This window comes from Ylistrum balloti, unplaced genomic scaffold (genome assembly GCF_031769215.1).
Source record: "Ylistrum balloti isolate Yb309-2 unplaced genomic scaffold, AGI_CSIRO_Ybal_v1 Utg370182, whole genome shotgun sequence".
NCBI lineage: Eukaryota > Metazoa > Mollusca > Bivalvia > Pectinida > Pectinidae > Ylistrum > Ylistrum balloti.
Window position 1 is genome coordinate 381595 of NW_026782167.1, and position 10760 is coordinate 392354.

The window sequence follows — 10760 nt, forward strand, 5'->3', positions numbered from 1 at the left end:
CTGGCCTGTATCCTCGGTATGATATGTAAATGTAATGAACTTCCTTCTGGCCTGTATCCTCGGTATGATATGTATATGTAATGGACTTCCTTCTGGCCTGTATCCTCGGTATGATATGTAAATGTAATGGACTTCCTTCTGGCCTGTATCCTCGGTATGGTATGTAAATATAATGGACATCCTTCTGGCCTGTATCCTCGGTATGGTATGTAATTGCAATAGATTTCCTTCTAGCCTGTTTCCTCGGTATGATATGTAGATGTAATAGATTTCCTTCTGGCCTGTATCCTCGGTATGATATGTAAATGTAATGGAAATGGAATTCCTTCTGGCCTGTATCATCGGTATAGTATGTAAATGTAATGGACTTCCTTCTAGCCTGTATCCTGGGTATGATATGTAAATCCTCGGTATGATATGTAAATGCTCGGTATGATAAGTAGATGTAATGGATTTCCTTCTCGCCTGTATCCTCGGTATGATATGTAAATGTAATGAATTTCCTTCTGGCCTGTATCCTCGGTATGATATGTAAATGTAATGGACTTCCTTCTGGCCTGTATCCTCGGTATGATATGCAAATGTAATGGACTTCCTTCTGGCCTGTATCCTCGGTATGATATGTAAATCCTCGGTATGATATGTAAATCCTCGGTATGATATGTAAATGCTCGTTTGGTATGTAAATGTAATGGACTTCCTTCTGGCCTGTATCCTCGGTATGATAAGTAGATGTAATAGATTTCCTTCTCGACTGTATCCTCGGTATGGTATGTAAATGTAATAAATTTCCTTCTGGCCTATATCCTCGGTATGTAAATGTGGACTTCCTTCTGGCCTGTATCCTCGGTATGATATGTATATGTAATGGACTTCCTTCTGGCCTGTATCCATGGTATGATATGTAAATGTAATGAACTTCCTTCTGGCCTGTATCCTCGGTATGATATGGTATTTCCTTCTGGCCTGTTTCCTCGGTATGGTATGTAGATGTAATAGATTTCCTTCTGGCCTGTATCCTCGGTATGATATGTAAATGTAATGGAATTCCTTCTCGCCTGTATCCTCGGTATGATATGTAAATGTAATGGACTTCCTTCTGGCCTGTATCCTCGGTATGATATCTAAATGTAATGGACTTCCTTCTGGCCTGTATCCTCGGTATGATATGTAAATGTAATGAATTTCCTTCTGGCCTGTATCCTCGGTATGATGTATGCCTGTATCCTCGGTAATGTAATGGATTTCCTTCTGGCCTGTATCCTCGGTATGATATGTAAATGTGGATTTCCTTCTGGCCTGTATCCTCGGTATGATATGTAAATGCAATGTACTTCCTTCTGGCCTGTATCCATGGAATGATATGTAAATGTAACGGAACTTCCTTCTGGCCTGTATCATCGGTATGATATGTAAATGTAATGGACTTCCTTCTGGCCTGTATCCTCGGTATGATATGTAAATGTAATGGACTTCCTTCTGGCCTGTATCCTCGGTATGATATGTAAATGTAATGGACTTCCTTCTGGCCTGTATCCTCGGTATGGTATGTAAATGTAATGGACTTCCTTCTGGCCTGTATCCTCGGTATGATATGTAAATGTAATGGACTTCCTTCTGGCCTGTATCCTCGGTATGATATGTAAATGTAATGGACTTCCTTCTGGCCTGTATCCTCGGTATGATATCTAAATGTAATGGACTTCCTTCTGGCCTGTATCCTCGGTATGATATGCAAATGTAATGGACTTCCTTCTGGCCTGTATCCCTGTATCCTCGGTATGATATGTAAATGTAATGGACTTCCTTCTGGCCTGTATCCTCGGTATGATATGTAAATGTAATGGACTTCCTTCTGGCCTGTATCCTCGGTATGGTATGTAAATGTAATGGACTTCCTTCTGGCCTGTATCCTCGGTATGATATGTAAATGTAATGGACTTCCTTCTGGCCTGTATCCTCGGTATGATATGTAAATGTAATGGATTTCCTTCTGGCCTGTATCCTCGGTATGATATGTAAATGTAATGGACATCCTTCTGGCCTGTATCCTCGGTATGATATCTAAATGTAATGGACTTCCTTCTGGCCTGTATCCTCGGTATGATATGTAAATGTAATGGACTTCCTTCTGGCCTGTATCCTCGGTATGATATGTAAATGTAATGGATTTCCTTCTGGCCTGTATCCTCGGTATGATATGTAAATGTAATGGACTTCCTTCTGGCCTGTATCCTCGGTATGATATGTAAATGTAATGGATTTCCTTCTGGCCTGTATCCTCGGTATGATATGTAAATGTAATGGACTTCCTTCTGGCCTGTATCCTCGGTATGGTATGTAAATGTAATGGACTTCCTTCTGGCCTGTATCCTCGGTATGATATGTAAATGTAATGGACTTCCTTCTGGCCTGTATCCTCGGTATGATATGTAAATGTAATGGACTTCCTTCTGGCCTGTATCCTCGGTATGGTATGTAAATGTAATGGACTTCCTTCTGGCCTGTATGATCGGATTTCCTTCTGGCCTGTATCCTCGGTATGATATGTAAATGTAATGGAATTCCTTCTCGCCTGTATCCTCGGTATGATATGTAAATCCTCGGTAAGATATGTAAATGTAATGGAAATGGACTTCCTTCTAGCCTGTATCCTGGGTATGATATGTAAATGTAATGGACTTCCTTCTGGCCTGTATCCTCGGTATGATATGTAAATGTAATGGACATCCTTCTGGCCTGTATCCTCGGTATGGTATGTAAATGTAATGGACTTCCTTCTGGCCTGTATCCTCGGTATGATATGTAAATGTAATGGACTTCCTTCTGGCCTGTATCCTCGGTATGATATGTAAATGTAATAGATTTCCTTCTGGCCTGTATCCTGGTATGATATGTATGTAAATGTAATGGATTTCCTTCTGGCCTGTATCCTCGGTATGATATGTAAATGTAATGATTTCCTTGATATGTAAATGTAATGGACTTCCTTCTGGCCTGTATCCTCGGTATGATATGTAAATGTAATGGACTTCCTTCTGGCCTGTATCCTCGGTATGATATGTAAATGTAATGGACTTCCTTCTGGCCTGTATCCTCGGTATGATATGTAAATGTAATGGATTTCCTTCTGGCCTGTATCCTCGGTATGATATGTAAATGTAATGGACATCCTTCTGGCCTGTATCCTCGGTATGATATGTAAATGTAATGGAAATGGAATTCCTTCTGGCCTGTATCATCGGTATGATATGTAAATGTAATGGATGTATCCTCGGTATGGATGTAAATTTCCTTCTCGCCTGTATCCTCGGTATGATATGTAAATGTAATGGATTTCCTTCTGGCCTGTATCCTTGGTATGATATGTAAATGTAATGGACTTCCTTCTGGCCTGTATCCTCGGTATGATATGCAAATGTAATGGACTTCCTTCTGGCCTGTATCCTCGGTATGATATGTAAATGTAATGGACTTCCTTCTGGCCTGTATCCTCGGTATGATATGTAAATGTAATGGAATTCCTTCTCGCCTGTATCCTCGGTATGATATGTAAATCCTCGGTATGATATGTAAATGTAATGGATTTCCTTCTGGCCTGTATCCTCGGTATGATATGTAAATGTAATGGATTTCCTTCTGGCCTGTATCCTCGGTATGATATGTATATGTAATGGACTTCCTTCTGGCCTGTATCCTCGGTATGATATGTAAATGTAATGGACTTCCTTCTGGCCTGTATCCTCGGTATGATATCTAAATGTAATGGACTTCCTTCTGGCCTGTATCCTCGGTATGATATGTAAATGTAATGAATTTCCTTCTGGCCTGTATCCTCGGTATGATATCTAAATGTAATGGACTTCCTTCTGGCCTGTATCCTCGGTATGATATGCAAATGTAATGGACTTCCTTCTAGCCTGTATCCTCGGTATGATATGTAAATGTAATGGACATCCTTCTGGTCTGTATCCTCGGTATGGTATGTAAATGTAATAGATTTCCTTCTGGCCTGTATCCTCGGTATGATATGTAAATGTAATGGATTTCCTTCTGGCCTGTATCCTCGGTATGATATGTAAATGTAATGGAATTCCTTCTGGCCTGTATCCTCGGTATGATATGTAAATGTAATGGACTTCCTTCTGGCCTGTATCCTCGGTATGATATGTAAATGTAATGGACTTCCTTCTGGCCTGTATCCTCGGTATGATATGTAAATGTAATGGACTTCCTTCTGGCCTGTATCCTCGGTATGATATCTAAATGTAATGGACTTCCTTCTGGCCTGTATCCTCGGTATGGTATGTAAATGTAATGTATGTAAATGTAATGGACTTCCTTCTGGCCTAAATCCTCGGTATGATATGTAAATCCTGGGTATGATATGTAAATCCTCGGTATGATATGTAAATGTAATAGATTTCCTTCTGGCCTGTATCCTCGGTATGATATGTAAATGTAATGGACTTCCTTCTGGCCTGTATCCTCGGTATGATATGTAAATGTAATGGACTTCCTTCTGGCCTGTATCCTCGGTATGATATGTAAATGTAATGGACTTCCTTCTGGCCTGTATCCTCGGTATGATATGTAAATGTAATGTACTTCCTTCTGGCCTGTATCCTCGGTATGATATGTAAATGTAATGGACTTCCTTCTGGCCTGTATCCTCGGTATGGTATGTAAATGTAATGGAATTCCTTCTGGCCTGTATCCTCGGTATGGTATGTAAATGTAATGGAATTCCTTCTGGCCTGTATCCTCGGTATGGTATGTAAATGTAATGGACTTCCTTCTGGCCTGTATCCTCGTGTAAATGTAATATGGTATGTATGTAATGGATGTATCCTCGGTAATGTAATGTAATAATTTCCTTCTGGCCTGTATCCTCGGTATGATATGTATATGTAATGGATTTCCTTCTGGCCTGTATCCTCGGTATGATATGTAAATGTAATGGACTTCCTTCTGGCCTGTATCCATGGTATGATATGTAAATGTAATGGACTTCCTTCTGGCCTGTATCCTCGGTATGATATGTAAATGTAATGGACTTCCTTCTGGCCTGTATCCTCGGTATGGTATGTAAATGTAATGGACTTCCTTCTGGCCTGTATCCTCGGTATGATATGTAAATGTAATGGACTTCCTTCTGGCCTGTATCCTCGGTATGATATGTAAATGTAATGGACTTCCTTCTGGCCTGTATCCTCGGTATGATATGTAAATGTAATGGACTTCCTTCTGACCTGTATCCTCGGTATTATATGTAAATGTAATGGACTTCCTTCTGGCCTGTATCCTTGGCATTATATGTAAATGTAATGGACTTTCTTCTGGCCTGTATCCTCGGTATGGTATGTAAATGTAATGGACTTTCTTCTGGCCTGTATCCTCGGTATGATATCTAAATGTAACGGACTTCCTTCTGGCCTGTATCCTCGGTATGGTATCTAAATGTAACGGAATTCCTTCTGGCCTGTATCCTCGGTATGATATGTAAATGTAATGGAATTCCTTCTCGCCTGTATCCTGGATATGATATGTAAATCCTCGGTATGATATGTAAATGCTCGGTATGGTATGTAAATGTAATGGACTTCCTTCTGGCCTGTATCCTCGGTATGATAAGTAGATGTAATAGATTTCCTTCTCGACTGTATCCTCGGTATGGTATGTAAATGTAATAAATTTCCTTCTGGCCTATATCCTCGGTATGGTATGTAAATGTAATGGACTTTCTTCTGGCCTGTATCCTCGGTATGATATGTAAATGTAATGGACAGCCTTGTGGCCTGGATCCTCGGTATGATATGTAAATGTAATGAATTTCCTTCTGGCCTGTATCCTCGGTATGATATGTAAATGTAATGGACTTCCTTCTGGCCTGTATCCTCGGTATGATATGTAAATGTAATGGACTTCCTTCTGGCCTGTATCCTCGGTATGGTATGTAAATGTAATGGACTTCCTTCTCTCCTGTATCCTCGGTATGATATGTAAATGTAATGGACTTCCTTCTGGCCTGTATCCTCGGTATGTTATGTAAATGTAATGGACTTCCTTCTGGCCTGTATCCTCGGTATGATATGTAAATGTAATGGACTTCCTTCTGGCCTGTATCCTCGGTATGATATGTAAATGTAATAGATTTCCTTCTGGCCTGTATCCTCGGTATGATATGTAAATGTAATGGAATTCCTTCTGGCCTGTATCCTCGGTATGGCATGTAAATGTAATGGACATCCTTCTGGCCTGTATCCTCGGTATGATATCTAAATGTAATGGAATTCCTTCTGGCCTGTATCCTCGGTATGATATGCAAATGTAATGGACTTCCTTCTGTCCTGTATCCTCTTTATGATATGTATCTGTAATAGATTTCCTTCTGGCCTGTATCCTCGGTATGATATGTAAATGTAATGGACATCCTTCTGGCCTGTATCCTCGGTATGATATGTAAATGTAATGGACTTCCTTCTGGCCTGTATCCTCGGTATGATATGTAAATGTAATGGACTTCCTTCTGGCCTGTATCCTCGGTATGATATGTATATGTAATGGATTTCCTTCTGGCCTGTATCCTCGGTATGATATGTAAATGTAATGGACTTCCTTCTGGCCTGTATCCTCGGTATGATATGTAAATGTAATAGATTTCCTTCTGGCCTGTATCCTCGGTATGATATGTATATGTAATGGACTTCCTTCTGGCCTGTATCCTCGGTATGATATGTAAATGTAATGGACTTCCTTCTGGCCTGTATCCTCGGTATGATATGTAAATGTAATGGACTTCCTTCTGGCCTGTATCCTCGGTATGGTATGTAAATGTAATGGAATTCCTTCTGGCCTGTATCCTCGGTATGATATGTAAATGTAATGGTCTTCTGTCTGGCCTGTATCCTCGGTATGATATGTATATGTAATGGAAATGGAATTCCTTCTGGCCTGTATCCTCGGTATGATATGTAAATGTAATAGATTTCCTTCTGGCCTGTATCCTCGGTATGATATGTAAATGTAATGGATTTCCTTCTGGCCTGTATCCTCGGTATGATATGTAAATGTAATGGACTTCCTTCTGGCCTGTATCCTCGGTATGATATGTAAATGTAATGGACTTCCTTCTGGCCTGTATCCTCGGTATGATATGTAAATGTAATGGACTTCCTTCTGGCCTGTATCCTCGGTATGATATGTAAATGTAATGGACTTCCTTCTGGCCTGTATCCTCGGTATGATATGTAAATGTAATGGACTTCCTTCTCGCCTGTATCCTCGGTATGATATGTAAATGTAATGGACTTCCTTCTGGCCTGTATCCTCGGTATGATATGTAAATGTAATGGACTTCCTTCTGGCCTGTATCCTCGGTATGATATGTAAATGTATCTTCTCGGTATCCTCGGTATGATATGTAAATGTAATGGACTTCCTTCTGGCCTGTATCCTCGGTATGATATGTAAATGTAATGAACTTCCTTCTGGCCTGTATCCTCGGTATGATATGTAAATGTAATGGACTTCCTTCTGGCCTGTATCCTCGGTATGATATGTAAATGTAATGGATTTCCTTCTGGCCTGTATCCTCGGTATGATATGTAAATGTAATGGACATCCTTCTGGCCTGTATCCTCGGTATGATATGTAAATGTAATGGACTTCCTTCTGGCCTGTATCCTCGGTATGATATGTATATGTAATAGATTTCCTTCTGACCTGTATCCATGGTATGATATGTAAATGTAATGAACTTCCTTCTGGCCTGTATCCTCGGTATGATATGTAAATGTAATAGATTTCCTTCTGGCCTGTATCCTCGGTATGGTATGTAAATGTAATAGATTTCCTTCTGGCCTGTATCCTCGGTATGATATGTAAATGTAATGGACTTCCTTCTGGCCTGTATCCTCGGTATGATATGTAAATGTAATAGATTTCCTTCTGGCCTGTATCCTCGGTATGATATGTAAATGTAATAGATTTCCTTCTAGCCTGTATCCTCGGTATGATATGTAAATGTAATGGACATCCTTCTGGTCTGTATCCTCGGTATGGTATGTAAATGTAATGGACATCCTTCTGGCCTGTATCCTCGGTATGATATGTAAATGTAATGGACTTCCTTCTGGCCTGTATCCTCGGTATGATATGTAAATGTAATGGACTTCCTTCTGGCCTGTATCCTCGGTATGATATGTAAATGTAATAGATTTCCTTCTGGCCTGTATCCTCGGTATGATATGTAAATGTAATGGACTTCCTTCTGGCCTGTATCCTCGGTATGATATGTAAATGTAATGGACTTCCTTCTGGCCTGTATCCTCGGTATGATATGTAAATGTAATGGACAGCCTTGTGGCCTGGATCCTCGGTATGATATGTAAATGTAATGGAAATGGACTTCCTTCGGGCCTGTATCCTCGGTATGATATGTAAATGTAATGGACTTCCTTCTGGCCTGTATCCTCGGTATGGTATGTAAATGTAATGGACTTCCTTCTGGCCTGTATCCTCGGTATGATATGTAGATGTAATAGATTTCCTTCTGGCCTGTATCCTCGGTATGGTATGTAAATGTAATGGACTTCCTTCTGGCCTGTATCCTTGGTATGATATGTAAACGTAATGGAAATGGACTTCCTTTTAGCCTGTATCCTCGGTATGGTATGTAAATGTAATGGACTTCCTTCTGGCCTGTATCCTCGGTATGGGATTTCTTTTCTTAGATCAACATATGTAAGCCTGTCTCAGTTTCATTTATCAATAACGTTATCATGTCTATCATCTGCATGATACCACGTGACTCTGTAAGCCGTAATGCCCGTATGTACATATATATTTTGTTGTTTTCTAGGAATGAACCTACCTGATGTTTTCGTCATATTTATATAATGTCTGTTGTCCGATCCTTTTGTCTTTCATGAAAATGACTCTAATGGAAAATTATAGAGCATGTAAAAATCAAATTGACACCATCATCAACAAAATACACGATAGGTTTTCCAGGGCAATTGTGTTAATTTTGCAAATGCCTGGTTTTCTTCACCATCTTGTTTGAAATTAAATGGAATATCTGTATTGGTAATCATTTTGTTATGTGGTCATTTATAAAAATGGCAAGTGAAAACCAGCAGGTGATTTGTATCTTATTGTCAGTATCAGTCGAACGACTGACAACTACCTTTGAATCAACTATAAATACCAAAGCTGTCAAGTAGACTTAAGCCAATACATTTATGGTGGAATGGATTCTACTTGATTTAGGTCCAAAATCATGTACTAAGGTTAAATCATGTAATTTGTTTGCTTAATTACAATTATAATTTAACATCATGGGAAACTACTTTGATTGTAAATATTTACATCAAAGACTTGGTCATCGAAGTAAGGGATTATAGTTTTAATCCTACTTCACTTAATGTTTGTTTTTGTATTTCTGGGTAGGTCTCCGGGGAATTCATATATGTGATCCACTGTACACTGCAAATAACTTACATATAAACGTTGTTTTATACCTAAATTGACCTCGAACATCTCAAGAGTACTATAGGGTAACGATACAATATACATATACATGGGGATGGTTTTTTTCTTTTTATTAATCATAATTATCTATTATATGATTGTCTTTTGAAATAATTAATTAAATAAAAACTGTTTCTGTTGATTTCAGTGACTAACAAAACGATGTAATACCGATATCATTCATATAAAACATGCAAACCATATCCGATTAATTTAGTGTATAACCAGAAACATCAGATGTAACATTATCAGTGGTTGTCATGTAAAACGGAAAATACACTAAACGCACCACAACCTTCCTGATAATAATAATATTACATTTTCTCCTTATACATTGTAGGAACCTCCATGTAAAAATCTTTCTTTAGTTCATATCTTGCCTTAATTTGATTGAATCTGAACTTTGGTTATGATTATGTCTAGTTGTTGTTTTTACTTATAGTAGCACAGGCATGTCGTCATAACAAATCAATGTCATACTCCACAAGACATATCATCATAACAAATCAATGTCATACTCCACAAGACATATCATCACAACAAATCTATGTCATACTCCACAAGACATATCATCACAACAAATCTATGTCATACTCCACAAGACATATCATCACAACAAATCAATGTCATACTCCACAAGACATATCATCACAACAAATCTATGTCATACTCCACAAGACATATCATCACAACAAATCTATGTCATACTCCACAAGACATATCAACAAATACAACCTTCTAGGAATCGTTTTTTCGTATTCTGCTTCAATGGAGTTTTCAATCCGTTCATGGTGGACTCTCTTGATAATAGCAAATTGTTGTTTGCTGAACATGACAAAATTCAAGGCGCTGAGTGAAATAATTAAGATTCCTAAAAAAATGTAAAAGATATATAGGAAACAAAATTTAGAGTTATATGAGAAAAACAACTACATCTTTCTGCAGTTTCGCCTTTCTAGTCCTCGTCGGTGATGCTAAGGGCCTTTAATTTTAAGGCCAAGGAAGCGACTGAGGGAAATCCATAGTGATCGAAAGAAAAGTCAAAATCTAGATTGGAGGTACACAAACGTCATAATTAAATAAATTTCGTCATTTTCACAACAAAGCTTTAATGTTTAGAATATGCCTGGTAATATCGCAAGAAGGCAAAACATATTCTCGTAAAAATGGAATTTTAGAACAAATTGTCGAGGTGTATATCCTTGATCATAACAATACATTCCCAG